General features: G+C 40.0%; 8 non-coding genes across 8 annotated transcripts; all 8 read left to right on the forward strand.

The window, feature by feature from the left end:
- Positions 1-2,154: 2,154 nt before the first annotated feature.
- On the forward strand, positions 2,155-2,236 carry TRNAS-AGA (transfer RNA serine (anticodon AGA)). The gene has a single exon. It is a non-coding gene; the product is annotated as a tRNA-Ser (tRNA).
- Positions 2,237-3,517: 1,281 nt separating this feature from the next.
- On the forward strand, positions 3,518-3,589 carry TRNAH-GUG (transfer RNA histidin (anticodon GUG)). Its single transcript has one exon. It is a non-coding gene; the product is annotated as a tRNA-His (tRNA).
- A 2,586-nt stretch (positions 3,590-6,175) lies between these two features.
- On the forward strand, positions 6,176-6,257 carry TRNAS-AGA (transfer RNA serine (anticodon AGA)). The gene has a single exon. It is a non-coding gene; the product is annotated as a tRNA-Ser (tRNA).
- A 3,939-nt stretch (positions 6,258-10,196) lies between these two features.
- Positions 10,197-10,278, forward strand: TRNAS-AGA (transfer RNA serine (anticodon AGA)). The gene has a single exon. It is a non-coding gene; the product is annotated as a tRNA-Ser (tRNA).
- Positions 10,279-14,219: 3,941 nt separating this feature from the next.
- On the forward strand, positions 14,220-14,301 carry TRNAS-AGA (transfer RNA serine (anticodon AGA)). Its single transcript has one exon. It is a non-coding gene; the product is annotated as a tRNA-Ser (tRNA).
- A 1,281-nt stretch (positions 14,302-15,582) lies between these two features.
- TRNAH-GUG (transfer RNA histidin (anticodon GUG)) lies at positions 15,583-15,654 on the forward strand. The gene has a single exon. It is a non-coding gene; the product is annotated as a tRNA-His (tRNA).
- Positions 15,655-18,242: 2,588 nt separating this feature from the next.
- Positions 18,243-18,324, forward strand: TRNAS-AGA (transfer RNA serine (anticodon AGA)). Its single transcript has one exon. It is a non-coding gene; the product is annotated as a tRNA-Ser (tRNA).
- Positions 18,325-22,265: 3,941 nt separating this feature from the next.
- Positions 22,266-22,347, forward strand: TRNAS-AGA (transfer RNA serine (anticodon AGA)). Its single transcript has one exon. It is a non-coding gene; the product is annotated as a tRNA-Ser (tRNA).
- The last annotated feature ends 521 nt before the right edge of the window (positions 22,348-22,868 follow it).

A 22,868-nucleotide genomic window follows, 5' to 3' on the forward strand; every position in this document is an offset into this window, starting at 1 on the left:
AAATAAATAAAGCTACTCCTCTCCGATATGGAATTACCAAATAAAAAGTATAGGGGAATACACAGAGCTAACCTATGAGAGGGGTAGACCTCACAGTAGTGAAAAATGAAATAGACTGTTTGGTACTTACAGGACACGCGAACCACCAAAGTACATATCTTATTTTTTACTTACATAGCATCATGCACCTAGGACTACCTAGGGCCTACCTTAGGTATAAATTATATGTAATAAAAGGGGAGTTTAAGGCTTGGCAAGTAGGCTGGGACTCACCTGGGAGACCCCTGAGTCTAAGCCCAGAACCATAACTCTGCCAGTCGAGTACTTACCTAAAAGCCGATAACTCACTTTTCTTCCATAGGCTAACATTCAGTGGTTTCACTTGGAAATTCTTCTAAGTGGTGTGGAGTTTTGGAACTTTAAAATATTCATCTAAAATCAGCCGAACAACGAATTCTGATTTACTCACCTGTTATCAGGAGAGACCTCAGTGCTGCATCTTGGAGCTCGGTACTGACCCTGAAAAGTAATTTTAACCGTACTTACCAGTAACTCGAATTTCCTTCCATGGGATATCATTGCCTGCTTTTTGCTGAAAATTTTCTAAGTGTCGATTTTTGAAACTTACAAATATTCTTTAAAAATCGTACCAACTGTGAAAACGTAATTGTTTACCTGTTTTAGATAGATGTCCCAGTACTGAGCCTAGGAGCCCAGCACTGGATTACAAAAGTAACGAGAACGTACTTTACCCGTAACTTGAATTTTCTTCCATAGGAAACCATTGACTGTTTTTCTGTGAAATTTCTTCTAAGTGTCGATTTTGCAAACATGTAAATATTCCTTAAAAATCGCCTGTATAACTTAAACACAGTTTCTCAACTGCTTACAGGTGGTACAGTAGTGCTGGATCTAGGATCCAACACTGACCTAGAAAAAGTAACCATAACCCCACTTACCTGCTAAGTGAATTTCCTTCCATAGGATAACATTGGTAATTTGATCAGCAAAAGTTTCTAAGTGTCAACTTTTAAAATAGCAAAATATTGCTTAAAAATCACAACAGTAACTAAAACGAATTTACTCACTTGTTTCCAAGAACTGTCCCAGGACTGAATCTAGGATCCAGACCTGGATTTAGAAAAGTAATCCTGAAAGTAATTAATTGCATATAACTTAAAATTCCCATTGAGCTCAATGTATTATTGTTATTCAAATTGTGTTGCCTATTGCAATAAACTGTAACTATGACCTGCAAAAGTCAATTGCCTATTGCAAAGTATTTAACTAAAGCATCTCATTCTGAGAAAGTATATTTTGATACCTATTGTTGGTTCTAAAATAAAACAACAATATCTTTTGTATGCAAACCAATGGCCTAGAGTTCAGTTCTTGAGTGTGTGAGACCATTTGCTGACTGAGTGTGTACAACAAATGTTTTACACTGTACTCTGATACTGCCTTACTGCTCGGCAAGCTACCACTTTAGAGAGTAAGGTTATATCTAACTTTAGCCTCTGCCAAACCTCTGGGGACTGGGGACTCTGTGCACACTGTACCTATTTGGGAACAGTATATACAGAGCCACTTTCTCACAGTAGTGATAAAGTGATTAGAGTCCTAAGGCCAACATAAAGATACAGCAAAACGTGAGGTGAAAAGCAAAAAGGTTGCTGGTAGGCCACCTTAAGGATGCCAGGTCTAACAAAAACTGAACTAAGGATAACATGAGTAAAACATCAGGTTTCTCTACTGCATTTGGTGAGACAAGTGGGCCTTCTTTTATCTTCCATTCAAGCAATCTTTGACAGACCCCTTTATTATAGAGCTTTTCAAGGATTAAAGATAAGGCACTTACAAAGGAGTCCCAAATACTCAGAGATGGTTGACTTCTGTAATATGGGTCGTAGACTAAAAGCAGCGCAAAAACAGAGTGCAACAGGGTCCAAAAAATTGAGTGCCACAAGAGAGTTTGAATGCAAGCGTATCCTTTTACAGATCCAGAGATATACTCATCCAATTTTTGTTTTTAGGACAGAACGTGCATGATGAAAAAAACATTGTTTTTAAAAAGCGCATTGCAGAATATCAGTACTTTGATGTGGGAAAACTTCAAAACTTTCAAACAAAATATTTGTAGGCTGCTTACAGCAAGTTGTTGTGGCCGAGTGGTTAAGGCGATGGACTAGAAATCCATTGGGGTATCCCCGCGCAGGTTCGAATCCTACCAACAACGAGAATCTTTTTATTATCGGCTACAATTTCAGAAGTTAACCTTTAGTATTTCTTCCATTTCAGTTTTATAAATAGGTGGCTTATTTTTGTGTCACTATTGCCTCTCCACATATTTGTTATCGCTACCTCTTTCATGTCTTTGCTACACCTCATTCCTACTTTAGCACTGGTGTAAACGCTTCAAATTATTATACCGTTGCTCTCTCATTCATACCTGCGCATACACTTGAAAGTTACTTTACCAATAAAAGACGCAAAGAGAGAAATAGAACAAAAGTGCTGGCTGGATTGGCAAACACACTTCATAAAACTGCATTTTCTTTTTTATTCTCCCCCTTGTTACATGCTTAACCTCCCCATGTGTAATTTCTCTTAACCTGCTGTCCCAGGAAGAGAATTTCATCTAAAGGCTCTTTCTGTGTTTTTTTCCCTAGTCTGTCTTTCCCATTTCTTAGCTGTGTAACAGTTCCTTTACGCGCTCTATTTAAATGCCATCAATCTCATTTGAGCTCCTTGCTCCCGCTTCTGTTTTCTCCACCTCTCATACTGCCAGTTCTCTCTTTCTCTGTGGTTGGTGGCTACTTTCCTGAGCTTCCGAAGCCACGTGGTTCCTGCCTCTTGTTGTCAGACTTGAATTGGAAAAGGAACCATATTAACAAGCCTTTACCACTCACACACGGCGGAAGTTTATACTTTAATTCAGTGAGCTAAGAAAAGCGTGTTGTGGGTCCCCTACGAGCCATGGTGCTTGCTTCATCATGATTTGGCACCAGTCATTAGCCGCAGCTCTGCTAATGAGCCACTGAGGTCAGTTTCAGTATTTACTCAAAAACATAACCATGCAGCCCACCCCTCAACTGTGTATTTATCTTGCTTTTCTGCTGTTCGTGTGATTAGCTGGGAGGAGCTCACGGCGACATCCTCCCTATAAAAGTGTAGATGGATCACTCTCTAACTCTTTCTTGCTTCACATACAAATGGCTTGAAAGGTGCAGGGAAGATGCAGGTCTAATAGACAGAATAGAAGGTCTGTGCCAGGTGGGTTTCTCTGCATTGTTGTTCCATCACAGGTCCGCAAGTGTAATGTATGATCTTTGACTCCTGGCATTTCACAAGCAGGCAGCCAGGAAACGGTTTCAGCCTATCAACCACTGAGGAGACGCAGCCTCTGAATGAGGAATGAGGAAGCAATGAATACATCCAGCCTATCACAGGAACAGCCCTGAGTGTTCCGAATTATAAATTCTCCATGTCACTGTATGTCGTTGAGCCCAAGTAGCTCGCCGTGATCGTATAGTGGTTAGTACTCTGCGTTGTGGCTGCAGCAACCTCGGTTCGAATCCGAGTCACGGCATTGTGGTTGGCAATGTCACGGCAGTTGGGTGTTAATTTTACAGAATTAGCAAATGTACCAGTGGTTTTAGTAAAATGTCTATTAAAAACAGATCCTTTCAAATATTTAAACCATCTAACAACAAATGATTTAAACTCGCATGATTATAAGCTGTAGCTATAATGTATTTACTTACATAAATTATCGTTCTTGAACCTATTGGGGGTGGAGGGGGAGCGGAGCTCACCCCCCAGGTGCAGTTGAGTGACCTGTGTTGTGGCTCTCTAGAGGGAAGGCACACATTTTGCTGTCACCCAGCCCAATCCAGACGTGTATTGGGGCCAGGTTTCAGGCAAATAGAGCAGTAAGTGCAGAGAAATGTTCACTCTCTAAAAGTGGCATTTCTAAAATAGTAAAGTTAAATTCAACCTCACCAGTAAGTAGGATTTTCAATAAATAAATAAAGCTACTCCTCTCCGATATGGAATTACCAAATAAAAAGTATAGGGGAATACACAGAGCTAACCTATGAGAGGGGTAGACCTCACAGTAGTGAAAAATGAAATAGACTGTTTGGTACTTACAGGACACGCGAACCACCAAAGTACATATCTTATTTTTTACTTACATAGCATCATGCACCTAGGACTACCTAGGGCCTACCTTAGGTATAAATTATATGTAATAAAAGGGGAGTTTAAGGCTTGGCAAGTAGGCTGGGACTCACCTGGGAGACCCCTGAGTCTAAGCCCAGAACCATAACTCTGCCAGTCGAGTACTTACCTAAAAGCCGATAACTCACTTTTCTTCCATAGGCTAACATTCAGTGGTTTCACTTGGAAATTCTTCTAAGTGGTGTGGAGTTTTGGAACTTTAAAATATTCATCTAAAATCAGCCGAACAACGAATTCTGATTTACTCACCTGTTATCAGGAGAGACCTCAGTGCTGCATCTTGGAGCTCGGTACTGACCCTGAAAAGTAATTTTAACCGTACTTACCAGTAACTCGAATTTCCTTCCATGGGATATCATTGCCTGCTTTTTGCTGAAAATTTTCTAAGTGTCGATTTTTGAAACTTACAAATATTCTTTAAAAATCGTACCAACTGTGAAAACGTAATTGTTTAACTGTTTTAGATAGATGTCCCAGTACTGAGCCTAGGAGCCCAGCACTGGATTACAAAAGTAACGAGAACGTACTTTACCCGTAACTTGAATTTTCTTCCATAGGAAACCATTGACTGTTTTTCTGTGAAATTTCTTCTAAGTGTCGATTTTGCAAACATGTAAATATTCCTTAAAAATCGCCTGTATAACTTAAACACAGTTTCTCAACTGCTTACAGGTGGTACAGTAGTGCTGGATCTAGGATCCAACACTGACCTAGAAAAAGTAACCATAACCCCACTTACCTGCTAAGTGAATTTCCTTCCATAGGATAACATTGGTAATTTGATCAGCAAAAGTTTCTAAGTGTCAACTTTTAAAATAGCAAAATATTGCTTAAAAATCACAACAGTAACTAAAACGAATTTACTCACTTGTTTCCAAGAACTGTCCCAGGACTGAATCTAGGATCCAGACCTGGATTTAGAAAAGTAATCCTGAAAGTAATTAATTGCATATCACTTAAAATTCCCATTGAGCTCAATGTATTATTGTTATTCAAATTGTGTTGCCTATTGCAATAAACTGTAACTATGACCTGCAAAAGTCAATTGCCTATTGCAAAGTATTTAACTAAAGCATCTCATTCTGAGAAAGTATATTTTGATACCTATTGTTGGTTCTAAAATAAAACAACAATATCTTTTGTATGCAAACCAATGGCCTAGAGTTCAGTTCTTGAGTGTGTGAGACCATTTGCTGACTGAGTGTGTACAACAAATGTTTTACACTGTACTCTGATACTGCCTTACTGCTCGGCAAGCTACCACTTTAGAGAGTAAGGTTATATCTAACTTTAGCCTCTGCCAAACCTCTGGGGACTGGGGACTCTGTGCACACTGTACCTATTTGGGAACAGTATATACAGAGCCACTTTCTCACAGTAGTGATAAAGTGATTAGAGTCCTAAGGCCAACATAAAGATACAGCAAAACGTGAGGGGAAAAGCAAAAAGGTTGCTGGTAGGCCACCTTAAGGATGCCAGGTCTAACAAAAACTGAACTAAGGATAACATGAGTAAAACATCAGGTTTCTCTACTGCATTTGGTGAGACAAGTGGGCCTTCTTTTATCTTCCATTCAAGCAATCTTTGACAGACCCCTTTATTATAGAGCTTTTCAAGGATTAAAGATAAGGCACTTACAAGGAGTCCCAAATACTCAGAGATGGTTGACTTCTGTAATATGGGTTGTAGACTAAAAGCAGCGCAAAAACAGAGTGCAACAGGGTCCAAAAAATTGAGTGCCACAAGAGAGTTTGAATGCAAGCGTATCCTTTTACAGATCCAGAGATATACTCATCCAATTTTTGTTTTTAGGACAGAACGTGCATGATGAAAAAAACATTGTTTTTAAAAAGCGCATTGCAGAATATCAGTACTTTGATGTGGGAAAACTTCAAAACTTTCAAACAAAATATTTGTAGGCTGCTTACAGCAAGTTGTTGTGGCCGAGTGGTTAAGGCGATGGACTAGAAATCCATTGGGGTATCCCCGCGCAGGTTCGAATCCTGCCAACAACGAGAATCTTTTTATTATCGGCTACAATTTCAGAAGTTAACCTTTAGTATTTCTTCCATTTCAGTTTTATAAATAGGTGGCTTATTTTTGTGTCACTATTGCCTCTCCACATATTTGTTATCGCTACCTCTTTCATGTCTTTGCTACACCTCATTCCTACTTTAGCACTGGTGTAAACGCTTCAAATTATTATACCGTTGCTCTCTCATTTATACCTGCGCATACACTTGAAAGTTACTTTACCAATAAAAGACGCAAAGAGAGAAATAGAACAAAAGTGCTGGCTGGATTGGCAAACACACTTCATAAAACTGCATTTTCTTTTTTATTCTCCCCCTTGTTACATGCTTAACCTCCCCATGTGTAATTTCTCTTAACCTGCTGTCCCAGGAAGAGAATTTCATCTAAAGGCCCTTTCTGTGTTTTTTTCCCTAGTCTGTCTTTCCCATTTCTTAGCTGTGTAACTGTTCCTTTACGCGCTCTATTTAAATGCCATCAATCTCATTTGAGCTCCTTGCTCCCGCTTCTGTTTTCTCCACCTCTCATACTGCCAGTTCTCTCTTTCTCTGTGGTTGGTGGCTACTTTCCTGAGCTTCCGAAGCCACGTGGTTCCTGCCTCTTGTTGTCAGACTTGAATTGGAAAAGGAACCATATTAACAAGCCTTTACCACTCACACACGGCGGAAGTTTATACTTTAATTCAGTGAGCTAAGAAAAGCGTGTTGTGGGTCCCCTACGAGCCATGGTGCTTGCTTCATCATGATTTGGCACCAGTCATTAGCCGCAGCTCTGCTAATGAGCCACTGAGGTCAGTTTCAATATTTACTCAAAAACATAACCATGCAGCCCACCCCTCAACTGTGTATTTATCTTGCTTTTCTGCTGTTCGTGTGATTAGCTGGGAGGAGCTCACGGCGACATCCTCCCTATAAAAGTGTAGATGGATCACTCTCTAACTCTTTCTTGCTTCACATACAAATGGCTTGAAAGGTGCAGGGAAGATGCAGGTCTAATAGACAGAATAGAAGGTCTGTGCCAGGTGCGTTTCTCTGCATTGTTGTTCCATCACAGGTCCGCAAGTGTAATGTGTGATCTTTGACTCCTGGCATTTCACAAGCAGGCGGCCAGGAAACGGTTTCAGCCTATCAACCACTGAGGAGACGCAGCCTCTGAATGAGGAATGAGGAAGCAATGAATACATCCAGCCTATCACAGGAACAGCCCTGAGTGTTCCGAATTATAAATTCTCCATGTCACTGTATGTTGTTGAGCCCAAGTAGCTCGCCGTGATCGTATAGTGGTTAGTACTCTGTGTTGTGGCTGCAGCAACCTCGGTTCGAATCCGAGTCACGGCATTGTGGTTGGCAATGTCACGGCAGTTGGGTGTTAATTTTACAGAATTAGCAAATGTACCAGTGGTTTTAGTAAAATGTCTATTAAAAACAGATCCTTTCAAATATTTAAACCATCTAACAACAAATGATTTAAACTCGCATGATTATAAGCTGTAGCTATAATGTATTTACTTACATAAATTATCGGTCTTGAACCTATTGGGGGTGGAGGGGGACCGGAGCTCACACCCCAGGTGCAGTTGCGTGACCTGTGTTGTGGCTCTCTAGAGGGAAGGCACACATTTTGCTGTCACCCAGCCCAATCCAGACGTGTATTGGGGCCAGGTTTCAGGCAAATAGAGCAGTAAGTGCAGAGAAATGTTCACTCTCTAAAAGTGGCATTTCTAAAATAGTAAAGTTAAATTCAACCTCACCAGTAAGTAGGATTTTCAATAAATAAATAAAGCTACTCCTCTCCGATATGGAATTACCAAATAAAAAGTATAGGGGAATACACAGAGCTAACCTATGAGAGGGGTAGACCTCACAGTAGTGAAAAATGAAATAGACTGTTTGGTACTTACAGGACACGCGAACCACCAAAGTACATATCTTATTTTTTACTTACATAGCATCATGCACCTAGGACTACCTAGGGCCTACCTTAGGAATACATTATATGTAATAAAAGGGGAGTTTAAGGCTTGGCAAGTAGGCTGGGACTCGCCTGGGAGACCCCTGAGTCTAAGCCCAGAACCATAACTCTGCCAGTCGAGTACTTACCTAAAAGCCGATAACTCACTTTTCTTCCATAGGCTAACATTCAGTGGTTTCACTTGGAAATTCTTCTAAGTGGTGTGGAGTTTTGGAACTTTAAAATATTCATCTAAAATCAGCCGAACAACGAATTCTGATTTACTCACCTGTTATCAGGAGAGACCTCAGTGCTGCATCTTGGAGCTCGGTACTGACCCTGAAAAGTAATTTTAACCGTACTTACCAGTAACTCGAATTTCCTTCCATGGGATATCATTGCCTGCTTTTTGCTGAAAATTTTCTAAGTGTCGATTTTTGAAACTTACAAATATTCTTTAAAAATCGTACCAACTGTGAAAACGTAATTGTTTACCTGTTTTAGATAGATGTCCCAGTACTGAGCCTAGGAGCCCAGCACTGGATTACAAAAGTAACGAGAACGTACTTTACCCGTAACTTGAATTTTCTTCCATAGGAAACCATTGACTGTTTTTCTGTGAAATTTCTTCTAAGTGTCGATTTTGCAAACATGTAAATATTCCTTAAAAATCGCCTGTATAACTTAAACACAGTTTCTCAACTGCTTACAGGTGGTACAGTAGTGCTGGATCTAGGATCCAACACTGACCTAGAAAAAGTAACCATAACCCCACTTACCTGCTAAGTGAATTTCCTTCCATAGGATAACATTGGTAATTTGATCAGCAAAAGTTTCTACGTGTCAACTTTTAAAATAGCAAAATATTGCTTAAAAATCACAACAGTAACTAAAACGAATTTACTCACTTGTTTCCAAGAACTGTCCCAGGACTGAAACTAGGATCCAGTCCTGGATTTAGAAAAGTAATCCTGAAAGTAATTAATTGCATATAACTTAAAATTCCCATTGATCTCAATGTATTATTGTGATTCAAATTGTGTTGCCTATTGCAATAAACTGTAACTATGACCTGCAAAAGTCAATTGCCTATTGCAAAGTATTTAACTAAAGCATCTCATTCTGAGAAAGTATATTTTGATACCTATTGTTGGTTCTAAAATAAAACAACAATATCTTTTGTATGCAAACCAATGGCCTAGAGTTCAGTTCTTGAGTGTGTGAGACCATTTGCTGACTGAGTGTGTACAACAAATGTTTTACACTGTACTCTGATACTGCCTTACTGCTCGGCAAGCTACCACTTTAGAGAGTAAGGTTATATCTAACTTTAGCCTCTGCCAAACCTCTGGGGACTGGGGACTCTGTGCACACTGTACCTATTTGGGAACAGTATATACAGAGCCACTTTCTCACAGTAGTGATAAAGTGATTAGAGTCCTAAGGCCAACATAAAGATACAGAAAAACGTGAGGTGAAAAGCAAAAAGGTTGCTGGTAGGCCACCTTAAGGATGCCAGGTCTAACAAAAACTGAACTAAGGATAACATGAGTAAAACATCAGGTTTCTCTACTGCATTTGGTGAGACAAGTGGGCCTTCTTTTATCTTCCATTCAAGCAATCTTTGACAGACCCCTTTATTATAGAGCTTTTCAAGGATTAAAGATAAGGCACTTACAAGGAGTCCCAAATACTCAGAGATGGTTGACTTCTGTAATATGGGTCGTAGACTAAAAGCAGCGCAAAAACAGAGTGCAACAGGGTCCAAAAAATTGAGTGCCACAAGAGAGTTTGAATGCAAGCGTATCCTTTTACAGATCCAGAGATATACTCATCCAATTTTTGTTTTTAGGACAGAACGTGCATGATGAAAAAAACATTGTTTTTAAAAAGCGCATTGCAGAATATCAGTACTTTGATGTGGGAAAACTTCAAAACTTTCAAACAAAATATTTGTAGGCTGCTTACAGCAAGTTGTTGTGGCCGAGTGGTTAAGGCGATGGACTAGAAATCCATTGGGGTATCCCCGCGCAGGTTCGAATCCTGCCAACAACGAGAATCTTTTTATTATCGGCTACAATTTCAGAAGTTAACCTTTAGTATTTCTTCCATTTCAGTTTTATAAATAGGTGGCTTATTTTTGTGTCACTATTGCCTCTCCACATATTTGTTATCGCTACCTCTTTCATGTCTTTGCTACACCTCATTCCTACTTTAGCACTGGTGTAAACGCTTCAAATTATTATACCGTTGCTCTCTCATTCATACCTGCGCATACACTTGAAAGTTACTTTACCAATAAAAGACGCAAAGAGAGAAATAGAACAAAAGTGCTGGCTGGATTGGCAAACACACTTCATAAAACTGCATTTTCTTTTTTATTCTCCCCCTTGTTACATGCTTAACCTCCCCATGTGTAATTTCTCTTAACCTGCTGTCCCAGGAAGAGAATTTCATCTAAAGGCCCTTTCTGTGTTTTTTTCCCTAGTCTGTCTTTCCCATTTCTTAGCTGTGTAACTGTTCCTTTACGCGCTCTATTTAAATGCCATCAATCTCATTTGAGCTCCTTGCTCCCGCTTCTGTTTTCTCCACCTCTCATACTGCCAGTTCTCTCTTTCTCTGTGGTTGGTGGCTACTTTCCTGAGCTTCCGAAGCCACGTGGTTCCTGCCTCTTGTTGTCAGACTTGAATTGGAAAAGGAACCATATTAACAAGCCTTTACCACTCACACACGGCGGAAGTTTATACTTTAATTCAGTGAGCTAAGAAAAGCGTGTTGTGGGTCCCCTACGAGCCATGGTGCTTGCTTCATCATGATTTGGCACCAGTCATTAGCCGCAGCTCTGCTAATGAGCCACTGAGGTCAGTTTCAATATTTACTCAAAAACATAACCATGCAGCCCACCCCTCAACTGTGTATTTATCTTGCTTTTCTGCTGTTCGTGTGATTAGCTGGGAGGAGCTCACGGCGACATCCTCCCTATAAAAGTGTAGATGGATCACTCTCTAACTCTTTCTTGCTTCACATACAAATGGCTTGAAAGGTGCAGGGAAGATGCAGGTCTAATAGACAGAATAGAAGGTCTGTGCCAGGTGGGTTTCTCTGCATTGTTGTTCCATCACAGGTCCGCAAGTGTAATGTGTGATCTTTGACTCCTGGCATTTCACAAGCAGGCGGCCAGGAAACGGTTTCAGCCTATCAACCACTGAGGAGACGCAGCCTCTGAATGAGGAATGAGGAAGCAATGAATACATCCAGCCTATCACAGGAACAGCCCTGAGTGTTCCGAATTATAAATTCTCCATGTCACTGTATGTTGTTGAGCCCAAGTAGCTCGCCGTGATTGTATAGTGGTTAGTACTCTGCGTTGTGGCTGCAGCAACCTCGGTTCGAATCCGAGTCACGGCATTGTGGTGGGCAATGTCACGGCAGTTGGGTGTTAATTTTACAGAATTAGCAAATGTACCAGTGGTTTTAGTAAAATGTCTATTAAAAACAGATCCTTTCAAATATTTAAACCATCTAACAACAAATGATTTAAACTCGCATGATTATAAGCTGTAGCTATAATGTATTTACTTACATAAATTATCGGTCTTGAACCTATTGGGGGTGGAGGGGGACCGGAGCTCACACCCCAGGTGCAGTTGCGTGACCGGTGTTGTGGCTCTCTAGAGGGAAGGCACACATTTTGCTGTCACCCAGCCCAATCCAGACGTGTATTGGGGCCAGGTTTCAGGCAAATAGAGCAGTAAGTGCAGAGAAATGTTCACTCTCTAAAAGTGGCATTTCTAAAATAGTAAAGTTAAATTCAACCTCACCAGTAAGTAGGATTTTCAATAAATAAATAAAGCTACTCCTCTCCGATATGGAATTACCAAATAAAAAGTATAGGGGAATACACAGAGCTAACCTATGAGAGGGGTAGACCTCACAGTAGTGAAAAATGAAATAGACTGTTTGGTACTTACAGGACACGCGAACCACCAAAGTACATATCTTATTTTTTACTTACATAGCATCATGCACCTAGGACTACCTAGGGCCTACCTTAGGAATAAATTATATGTAATAAAAGGGGAGTTTAAGGCTTGGCAAGTAGGCTGGGACTCGCCTGGGAGACCCCTGAGTCTAAGCCCAGAACCATAACTCTGCCAGTCGAGTACTTACCTAAAAGCCGATAACTCACTTTTCTTCCATAGGCTAACATTCAGTGGTTTCACTTGGAAATTCTTCTAAGTGGTGTGGAGTTTTGGAACTTTAAAATATTCATCTAAAATCAGCCGAACAACAAATTCTGATTTACTCACCTGTTATCAGGAGAGACCTCAGTGCTGCATCTTGGAGCTCGGTACTGACCCTGAAAAGTAATTTTAACCGTACTTACCAGTAACTCGAATTTCCTTCCATGGGATATCATTGCCTGCTTTTTGCTGAAAATTTTCTAAGTGTCGATTTTTGAAACTTACAAATATTCTTTAAAAATCGTACCAACTGTGAAAACGTAATTGTTTACCTGTTTTAGATAGATGTCCCAGTACTGAGCCTAGGAGCCCAGCACTGGATTACAAAAGTAACGAGAACGTACTTTACCCGTAACTTGAATTTTCTTCCATAGGAAACCATTGACTGTTTTTCTGTGAAATTTCTTCTAAGTGTCGATTTTGCAAACATGTAAATATTCCTTAAAAATCGCCTGTATAACTTAAACACAGTTTCTCAACTGCTTACAGGTGGTACAGTAGTGCTGGATCTAGGATCCAACACTGACCTAGAAAAAGTAACCATAACCCCACTTACCTGCTAAGTGAATTTCCTTCCATAGGATAACATTGGTAATTTGATCAGCAAAAGTTTCTACGTGTCAACTTTTAAAATAGCAAAATATTGCTTAAAAATCACAACAGTAACTAAAACGAATTTACTCACTTGTTTCCAAGAACTGTCCCAGGACTGAAACTAGGATCCAGTCCTGGATTTAGAAAAGTAATCCTGAAAGTAATTAATTGCATATAACTTAAAATTCCCATTGATCTCAATGTATTATTGTGATTCAAATTGTGTTGCCTATTGCAATAAACTGTAACTATGACCTGCAAAAGTCAATTGCCTATTGCAAAGTATTTAACTAAAGCATCTCATTCTGAGAAAGTATATTTTGATACCTATTGTTGGTTCTAAAATAAAACAACAATATCTTTTGTATGCAAACCAATGGCCTAGAGTTCAGTTCTTGAGTGTGTGAGACCATTTGCTGACTGAGTGTGTACAACAAATGTTTTACACTGCACTCTGATACTGCCTTACTGCTCGGCAAGCTACCACTTTAGAGAGTAAGGTTATATCTAACTTTAGCCTCTGCCAAACCTCTGGGGACTGGGGACTCTGTGCACACTGTACCTATTTGGGAACAGTATATACAGAGCCACTTTCTCACAGTAGTGATAACGTGATTAGAGTCCTAAGGCCAACATAAAGATACAGCAAAACGTGAGGTGAAAAGCAAAAAGGTTGCTGGTAAGCCACCTTAAGGATGCCAGGTCTAACAAAAACTGAACTAAGGATAACATGAGTAAAACATCAGGTTTCTCTACTGCATTTGGTGAGACAAGTGGGCCTTCTTTTATCTTCCATTCAAGCAATCTTTGACAGACCCCTTTATTATAGAGCTTTTCAAGGATTAAAGATAAGGCACTTACAAAGGAGTCCCAAATACTCAGAGATGGTTGACTTCTGTAATATGGGTCGTAGACTAAAAGCAGCGCAAAAACAGAGTGCAACAGGGTCCAAAAAACTTGAGTGCCACAAGAGAGTTTGAATGCAAGCGTATCCTTTTACAGATCCAGAGATATACTCATCCAATTTTTGTTTTTAGGACAGAACGTGCATGATGAAAAAAACATTGTTTTTAAAAAGCGCATTGCAGAATATCAGTACTTTGATGTGGGAAAACTTCAAAACTTTCAAACAAAATAAGTGTAGGCAGTTTACAGCAAGTTGTTGTGGCTGAGTGGTTAAGGCGATGGACTAGAAATCCATTGGGGTATCCCTGCGCAGGTTCGAATCCTGCCAACAACGAGAATCTTTTTATTATCGGCTACAATTTCAGAAGTTAACCTTTAGTATTTCTTCCATTTCAGTTTTATAAATAGGTGGCTTATTTTTGTGTCACTATTGCCTCTCCACATATTTGTTATCGCTACCTCTTTCATGTCTTTGCTACACCTCATTCCTACTTTAGCACGGGTGTAAACGCTTCAAATTATTATACCGTTGCTCTCTCATTCATACCTGCGCATACACTTGAAAGTTACTTTACCAATAAAAGACGCAAAGAGAGAAATAGAACAAAAGTGCTGGCTGGATTGGCAAACACACTTCATAAAACTGCATTTTCTTTTTTATTCTCCCCCTTGTTACATGCTTAACCTCCCCATGTGTAATTTCTCTTAACCTGCTGTCCCAGGAAGAGAATTTCATCTAAAGGCTCTTTCTGTGTTTTTTTCCCTAGTCTGTCTTTCCCATTTCTTAGCTGTGTAACTGTTCCTTTACGCGCTCTATTTAAATGCCATCAATCTCATTTGAGCTCCTTGCTCCCGCTTCTGTTTTCTCCACCTCTCATACTGCCAGTTCTCTCTTTCTCTGTGGTTGGTGGCTACTTTCCTGAGCTTCCGAAGCCACGTGGTTCCTGCCTCTTGTTGTCAGACTTGAATTGGAAAAGGAACCATATTAACAAGCCTTTACCATTCACACACGGCGGAAGTTTATACTTTAATTCAGTGAGCTAATAAAAGCGTGTTGTGGGTCCCCTACGAGCCATGGTGCTTGCTTCATCATGATTTGGCACCAGTCATTAGCCGCAGCTCTGCTAATGAGCCACTGAGGTCAGTTTCAATATTTACTCAAAAACATAACCATGCAGCCCACCCCTCAACTGTGTATTTATCTTGCTTTTCTGCTGTTCGTGTGATTAGCTGGGAGGAGCTCACGGCGACATCCTCCCTATAAAAGAATAGATGGATCACTCTCTAACTCTTTCTTGCTTCACATACAAATGGCTTGAAAGGTGCAGGGAAGATGCAGGTCTAATAGACAGAATAGAAGGTCTGTGCCAGGTGGGTTTCTCTGCATTGTTGTTCCATCACAGGTCCGCAAGTGTAATGTGTGATCTTTGACTCCTGGCATTTCACAAGCAGGCGGCCAGGAAACGGTTTCAGCCTATCAACCACTGAGGAGACGCAGCCTCTGAATGAGGAATGAGGAAGCAATGAATACATCCAGCCTATCACAGGAACAGCCCTGAGTGTTCCGAATTATAAATTCTCCATGTCACTGTATGTCGTTGAGCCCAAGTAGCTCGCTGTGATCGTATAGTGGTTAGTACTCTGCGTTGTGGCCGCAGCAACCTCGGTTCGAATCCGAGTCACGGCATTGTGGTTGGCAATGTCACGGCAGTTGGGTGTTAATTTTACAGAATTAGCAAATGTACCAGTGGTTTTTGTAAAATGTCTATTAAAAACAGATCCTTTCAAATATTTAAACCATCTAACAACAAATGATTTAAACTCGCATGATTATAAGCTGTAGCTATAATGTATTTACTTACATAAATTATCGGTCTTGAACCTATTGGGGGTGGAGGGGGAGCGGAGCTCACCCCCCAGGTGCAGTTGAGTGACCTGTGTTGTGGCTCTCTAGAGGGAAGGCACACATTTTGCTGTCACCCAGCCCAATCCAGACGTGTATTGGGGCCAGGTTTCAGGCAAATAGAGCAGTAAGTGCAGAGAAATGTTCACTCTCTAAAAGTGGCATTTCTGAAATAGTAAAGTTAAATCCAACCTCACCAGTAAGTAGGATTTTCAATAAATAAATAAAGCTACTCCTCTCCGATATGGAATTACCAAATAAAAAGTATAGGGGAATACACAGAGCTAACCTATGAGAGGGGTAGACCTCACAGTAGTGAAAAATGAAATAGACTGTTTGGTACTTACAGGACACGCGAACCACCAAAGTACATATCTTATTTTTTACTTACATAGCATCATGCACCTAGGACTACCTAGGGCCTACCTTAGGTATAAATTCTATGTAATAAAAGGGGAGTTTAAGGCTTGGCAAGTAGGCTGGGACTCACCTGGGAGACCCCTGAGTCTAAGCCCAGAACCATAACTCTGCCAGTCGAGTACTTACCTAAAAGCCGATAACTCACTTTTCTTCCATAGGCTAACATTCAGTGGTTTCACTTGGAAATTCTTCTAAGTGGTGTGGAGTTTTGGAACTTTAAAATATTCATCTAAAATCAGCCGAACAACGAATTCTGATTTACTCACCTGTTATCAGGAGAGACCTCAGTGCTGCATCTTGGAGCTCGGTACTGACCCTGAAAAGTAATTTTAACCGTACTTACCAGTAACTCGAATTTCCTTCCATGGGATATCTTTGCCTGCTTTTTGCTGAAAATTTTCTAAGTGTCGATTTTTGAAACTTACAAATATTCTTTAAAAATCGTACCAACTGTGAAAACGTAATTGTTTACCTGTTTTAGATAGATGTCCCAGTACTGAGCCTAGGAGCCCAGCACTGGATTACAAAAGTAACGAGAACGTACTTTACCCGTAACTTGAATTTTCTTCCATAGGAAACCATTGACTGTTTTTCTGTGAAATTTCTTCTAAGTGTCGATTTTGCAAACATGTAAATATTCCTTAAAAATCGCCTGTATAACTTAAACGCAGTTTCTCAACTGCTTACAGGTGGTACAGTAGTGCTGGATCTAGGATCCAACACTGACCTAGAAAAAGTAACCATAACCCCACTTACCTGCTAAGTGAATTTCCTTCCATAGGATAACATTGGTAATTTGATCAGCAAAAGTTTCTAAGTGTCAACTTTTAAAATAGCAAAATATTGCTTAAAAATCACAACAGTAACTAAAACAAATTTACTCACTTGTTTCCAAGAACTGTCCCAGGACTGAATCTAGGATCCAGTCCTGGATTTAGAAAAGTAATCCTGAAAGTAATTAATTGCATATAACTTAAAATTCCCATTGAGCTCAATGTATTATTGTGATTCAAATTGTGTTGCCTATTGCAATAAACTGTAACTATTACCTGCAAAAGTCAATTGCCTATTGCAAAGTATTTAACTAAAGCATCTCATTCTGAGAAAGTATATTTTGATACCTATTGTTGGTTCTAAAATAAAACAACAATATCTTTTGTATGCAAACCAATGGCCTAGAGTTCAGTTCTTGAGTGTGTGAGACCATTTGCTGACTGAGTGTGTACAACAAATGTTTTACACTGCACTCTGATACTGCCTTACTGCTCGGCAAGCTACCACTTTAGAGAGTAAGGTTATATCTAACTTTAGCCTCTGCCAAACCTCTGGGGACTGGGGACTCTGTGCACACTGTACCTATTTGGGAACAGTATATACAGAGCCACTTTCTCACAGTAGTGATAACGTGATTAGAGTCCTAAGGCCAACATAAAGATACAGCAAAACGTGAGGTGAAAAGCAAAAAGGTTGCTGGTAAGCCACCTTAAGGATGCCAGGTCTAACAAAAACTGAACTAAGGATAACATGAGTAAAACATCAGGTTTCTCTACTGCATTTGGTGAGACAAGTGGGCCTTCTTTTATCTTCCATTCAAGCAATCTTTGACAGACCCCTTTATTATAGAGCTTTTCAAGGATTAAAGATAAGGCACTTACAAAGGAGTCCCAAATACTCAGAGATGGTTGACTTCTGTAATATGGGTCGTAGACTAAAAGCAGCGCAAAAACAGAGTGCAACAGGGTCCAAAAAACTTGAGTGCCACAAGAGAGTTTGAATGCAAGCGTATCCTTTTACAGATCCAGAGATATACTCATCCAATTTTTGTTTTTAGGACAGAACGTGCATGATGAAAAAAACATTGTTTTTAAAAAGCGCATTGCAGAATATCAGTACTTTGATGTGGGAAAACTTCAAAACTTTCAAACAAAATATTTGTAGGCAGTTTACAGCAAGTTGTTGTGGCCGAGTGGTTAAGGCGATGGACTAGAAATCCATTGGGGTATCCCCGCGCAGGTTCGAATCCTGCCAACAACGAGAATCTTTTTATTATCGGCTACAATTTCAGAAGTTAACCTTTAGTATTTCTTCCATTTCAGTTTTATAAATAGGTGGCTTATTTTTGTGTCACTATTGCCTCTCCACAAATTTGTTATCGCTACCTCTTTCATGTCTTTGCTACACCTCATTCCTACTTTAGCACGGGTGTAAACGCTTCAAATTATTATACCGTTGCTCTCTCATTCATACCTGCGCATACACTTGGAAGTTACTTTACCAATAAAAGACGCAAAGAGAGAAATAGAACAAAAGTGCTGGCTGGATTGGCAAACACACTTCATAAAACTGCATTTTCTTTTTTATTCTCCCCCTTGTTACATGCTTAACCTCCCCATGTGTAATTTCTCTTAACCTGCTGTCCCAGGAAGAGAATTTCATCTAAAGGCTCTTTCTGTGTTTTTTTCCCTAGTCTGTCTTTCCCATTTCTTAGCTGTGTAACTGTTCCTTTACGCGCTCTATTTAAACGCCATCAATCTCATTTGAGCTCCTTGCTCCCGCTTCTGTTTTCTCCACCTCTCATACTGCCAGTTCTCTCTTTCTCTGTGGTTGGTGGCTACTTTCCTGAGCTTCCGAAGCCACGTGGTTCCTGCCTCTTGTTGTCAGACTTGAATTGGAAAAGGAACCATATTAACAAGCCTTTACCATTCACACACGGCGGAAGTTTATACTTTAATTCAGTGAGCTAAGAAAAGCGTGTTGTGGGTCCCCTACGAGCCATGGTGCTTGCTTCATCATGATTTGGCACCAGTCATTAGCCGCAGCTCTGCTAATGAGCCACTGAGGTCAGTTTCAATATTTACTCAAAAACATAACCATGCAGCCCACCCCTCAACTGTGTATTTATCTTGCTTTTCTGCTGTTCGTGTGATTAGCTGGGAGGAGCTCACGGCGACATCCTCCCTATAAAAGAATAGATGGATCACTCTCTAACTCTTTCTTGCTTCACATACAAATGGCTTGAAAGGTGCAGGGAAGATGCAGGTCTAATAGACAGAATAGAAGGTCTGTGCCAGGTGGGTTTCTCTGCATTGTTGTTCCATCACAGGTCCGCAAGTGTAATGTGTGATCTTTGACTCCTGGCATTTCACAAGCAGGCGGCCAGGAAACGGTTTCAGCCTATCAACCACTGAGGAGACGCAGCCTCTGAATGAGGAATGAGGAAGCAATGAATACATCCAGCCTATCACAGGAACAGCCCTGAGTGTTCCGAATTATAAATTCTCCATGTCACTGTATGTCGTTGAGCCCAAGTAGCTCGCCGTGATCGTATAGTGGTTAGTACTCTGCATTGTGGCCGCAGCAACCTCGGTTCGAATCCGAGTCTCGGCATTGTGGTTGGCAATGTCACGGCAGTTGGGTGTTAATTTTACAGAATTAGCAAATGTACCAGTGGTTTTTGTAAAATGTCTATTAAAAACAGATCCTTTCAAATATTTAAACCATCTAACAACAAATGATTTAAACTCGCATGATTATAAGCTGTAGCTATAATGTATTTACTTACATAAATTATCGGTCTTGAACCTATTGGGGGTGGAGGGGGAGCGGAGCTCACCCCCCAGGTGCAGTTGAGTGACCTGTGTTGTGGCTCTCTAGAGGGAAGGCACACATTTTGCTGTCACCCAGCCCAATCCAGACGTGTATTGGGGCCAGGTTTCAGGCAAATAGAGCAGTAAGTGCAGAGAAATGTTCACTCTCTAAAAGTGGCATTTCTAAAATAGTAAAGTTAAATCCAACCTCACCAGTAAGTAGGATTTTCAATAAATAAATAAAGCTACTCCTCTCCGATATGGAATTACCAAATAAAAAGTATAGGGGAATACACAGAGCTAACCTATGAGAGGGGTAGACCTCACAGTAGTGAAAAATGAAATAGACTGTTTGGTACTTACAGGACACGCGAACCACCAAAGTACATATCTTATTTTTTACATACATAGCATCATGCACCTAGGACTACCTAGGGCCTACCTTAGGTATAAATTCTATGTAATAAAAGGGGAGTTTAAGGCTTGGCAAGTAGGCTGGGACTCACCTGGGAGACCCCTGAGTCTAAGCCCAGAACCATAACTCTGCCAGTCGAGTACTTACCTAAAAGCCGATAACTCACTTTTCTTCCATAGGCTAACATTCAGTGGTTTCACTTGGAAATTCTTCTAAGTGGTGTGGAGTTTTGGAACTTTAAAATATTCATCTAAAATCAGCCGAACAACGAATTCTGATTTACTCACCTGTTATCAGGAGAGACCTCAGTGCTGCATCTTGGAGCTCGGTACTGACCCTGAAAAGTAATTTTAACCGTACTTACCAGTAACTCGAATTTCCTTCCATGGGATATCATTGCCTGCTTTTTGCTGAAAATTTTCTAAGTGTCGATTTTTGAAACTTACAAATATTCTTTAAAAATCGTACCAACTGTGAAAACGTAATTGTTTACCTGTTTTAGATAGATGTCCCAGTACTGAGCCTAGGAGCCCAGCACTGGATTACAAAAGTAACGAGAACGTACTTTACCCGTAACTTGAATTTTCTTCCATAGGAAACCATTGACTGTTTTTCTGTGAAATTTCTTCTAAGTGTCGATTTTGCAAACATGTAAATATTCCTTAAAAATCGCCTGTATAACTTAAACGCAGTTTCTCAACTGCTTACAGGTGGTACAGTAGTGCTGGATCTAGGATCCAACACTGACCTAGAAAAAGTAACCATAACCCCACTTACCTGCTAAGTGAATTTCCTTCCATAGGATAACATTGGTAATTTGATCAGCAAAAGTTTCTAAGTGTCAACTTTTAAAATAGCAAAATATTGCTTAAAAATCACAACAGTAACTAAAACAAATTTACTCACTTGTTTCCAAGAACTGTCCCAGGACTGAATCTAGGATCCAGTCCTGGATTTAGAAAAGTAATCCTGAAAGTAATTAATTGCATATAACTTAAAATTCCCATTGAGCTCAATGTATTATTGTGATTCAAATTGTGTTGCCTATTGCAATAAACTGTAACTATTACCTGCAAAAGTCAATTGCCTATTGCAAAGTATTTAACTAAAGCATCTCATTCTGAGAAAGTATATTTTGATACCTATTGTTGGTTCTAAAATAAAACAACAATATCTTTTGTATGCAAACCAATGGCCTAGAGTTCAGTTCTTGAGTGTGTGAGACCATTTGCTGACTGAGTGTGTACAACAAATGTTTTACACTGCACTCTGATACTGCCTTACTGCTCGGCAAGCTACCACTTTAGAGAGTAAGGTTATATCTAACTTTAGCCTCTGCCAAACCTCTGGGGACTGGGGACTCTGTGCACACTGTACCTATTTGGGAACAGTATATACAGAGCCACTTTCTCACAGTAGTGATAACGTGATTAGAGTCCTAAGGCCAACATAAAGATACAGCAAAACGTGAGGTGAAAAGCAAAAAGGTTGCTGGTAAGCCACCTTAAGGATGCCAGGTCTAACAAAAACTGAACTAAGGATAACATGAGTAAAACATCAGGTTTCTCTACTGCATTTGGTGAGACAAGTGGGCCTTCTTTTATCTTCCATTCAAGCAATCTTTGACAGACCCCTTTATTATAGAGCTTTTCAAGGATTAAAGATAAGGCACTTACAAAGGAGTCCCAAATACTCAGAGATGGTTGACTTCTGTAATATGGGTCATAGACTAAAAGCAGCGCAAAAACAGAGTGCAACAGGGTCCAAAAAACTTGAGTGCCACAAGAGAGTTTGAATGCAAGCGTATCCTTTTACAGATCCAGAGATATACTTATCCAATTTTTGTTTTTAGGACAGAACGTGCATGATGAAAAAAACATTGTTTTTAAAAAGCGCATTGCAGAATATCAGTACTTTGATGTGGGAAAACTTCAAAACTTTCAAACAAAATATTTGTAGGCAGTTTACAGCAAGTTGTTGTGGCCGAGTGGTTAAGGCGATGGACTAGAAATCCATTGGGGTATCCCCGCGCAGGTTCGAATCCTGCCAACAACGAGAATCTTTTTATTATCGGCTACAATTTCAGAAGTTAACCTTTAGTATTTCTTCCATTTCAGTTTTATAAATAGGTGGCTTATTTTTGTGTCACTATTGCCTCTCCACATATTTGTTATCGCTACCTCTTTCATGTCTTTGCTACACCTCATTCCTACTTTAGCACTGGTGTAAACGCTTCAAATTATTATACCGTTGCTCTCTCATTCATACCTGCGCATACACTTGAAAGTTACTTTACCAATAAAAGACGCAAAGAGAGAAATAGAACAAAAGTGCTGGCTGGATTGGCAAACACACTTCATAAAACTGCATTTTCTTTTTTATTCTCCCCCTTGTTACATGCTTAACCTCCCCATGTGTAATTTCTCTTAACCTGCTGTCCCAGGAAGAGAATTTCATCTAAAGGCTCTTTCTGTGTTTTTTTCCCTAGTCTGTCTTTCCCATTTCTTAGCTGTGTAACTGTTCCTTTACGCGCTCTATTTAAACGCCATCAATCTCATTTGAGCTCCTTGCTCCCG

The sequence above is a fragment of the Triturus cristatus genome, chromosome 12 (assembly GCF_964204655.1).
Source record: "Triturus cristatus chromosome 12, aTriCri1.1, whole genome shotgun sequence".
Classification (NCBI taxonomy): domain Eukaryota; kingdom Metazoa; phylum Chordata; class Amphibia; order Caudata; family Salamandridae; genus Triturus; species Triturus cristatus.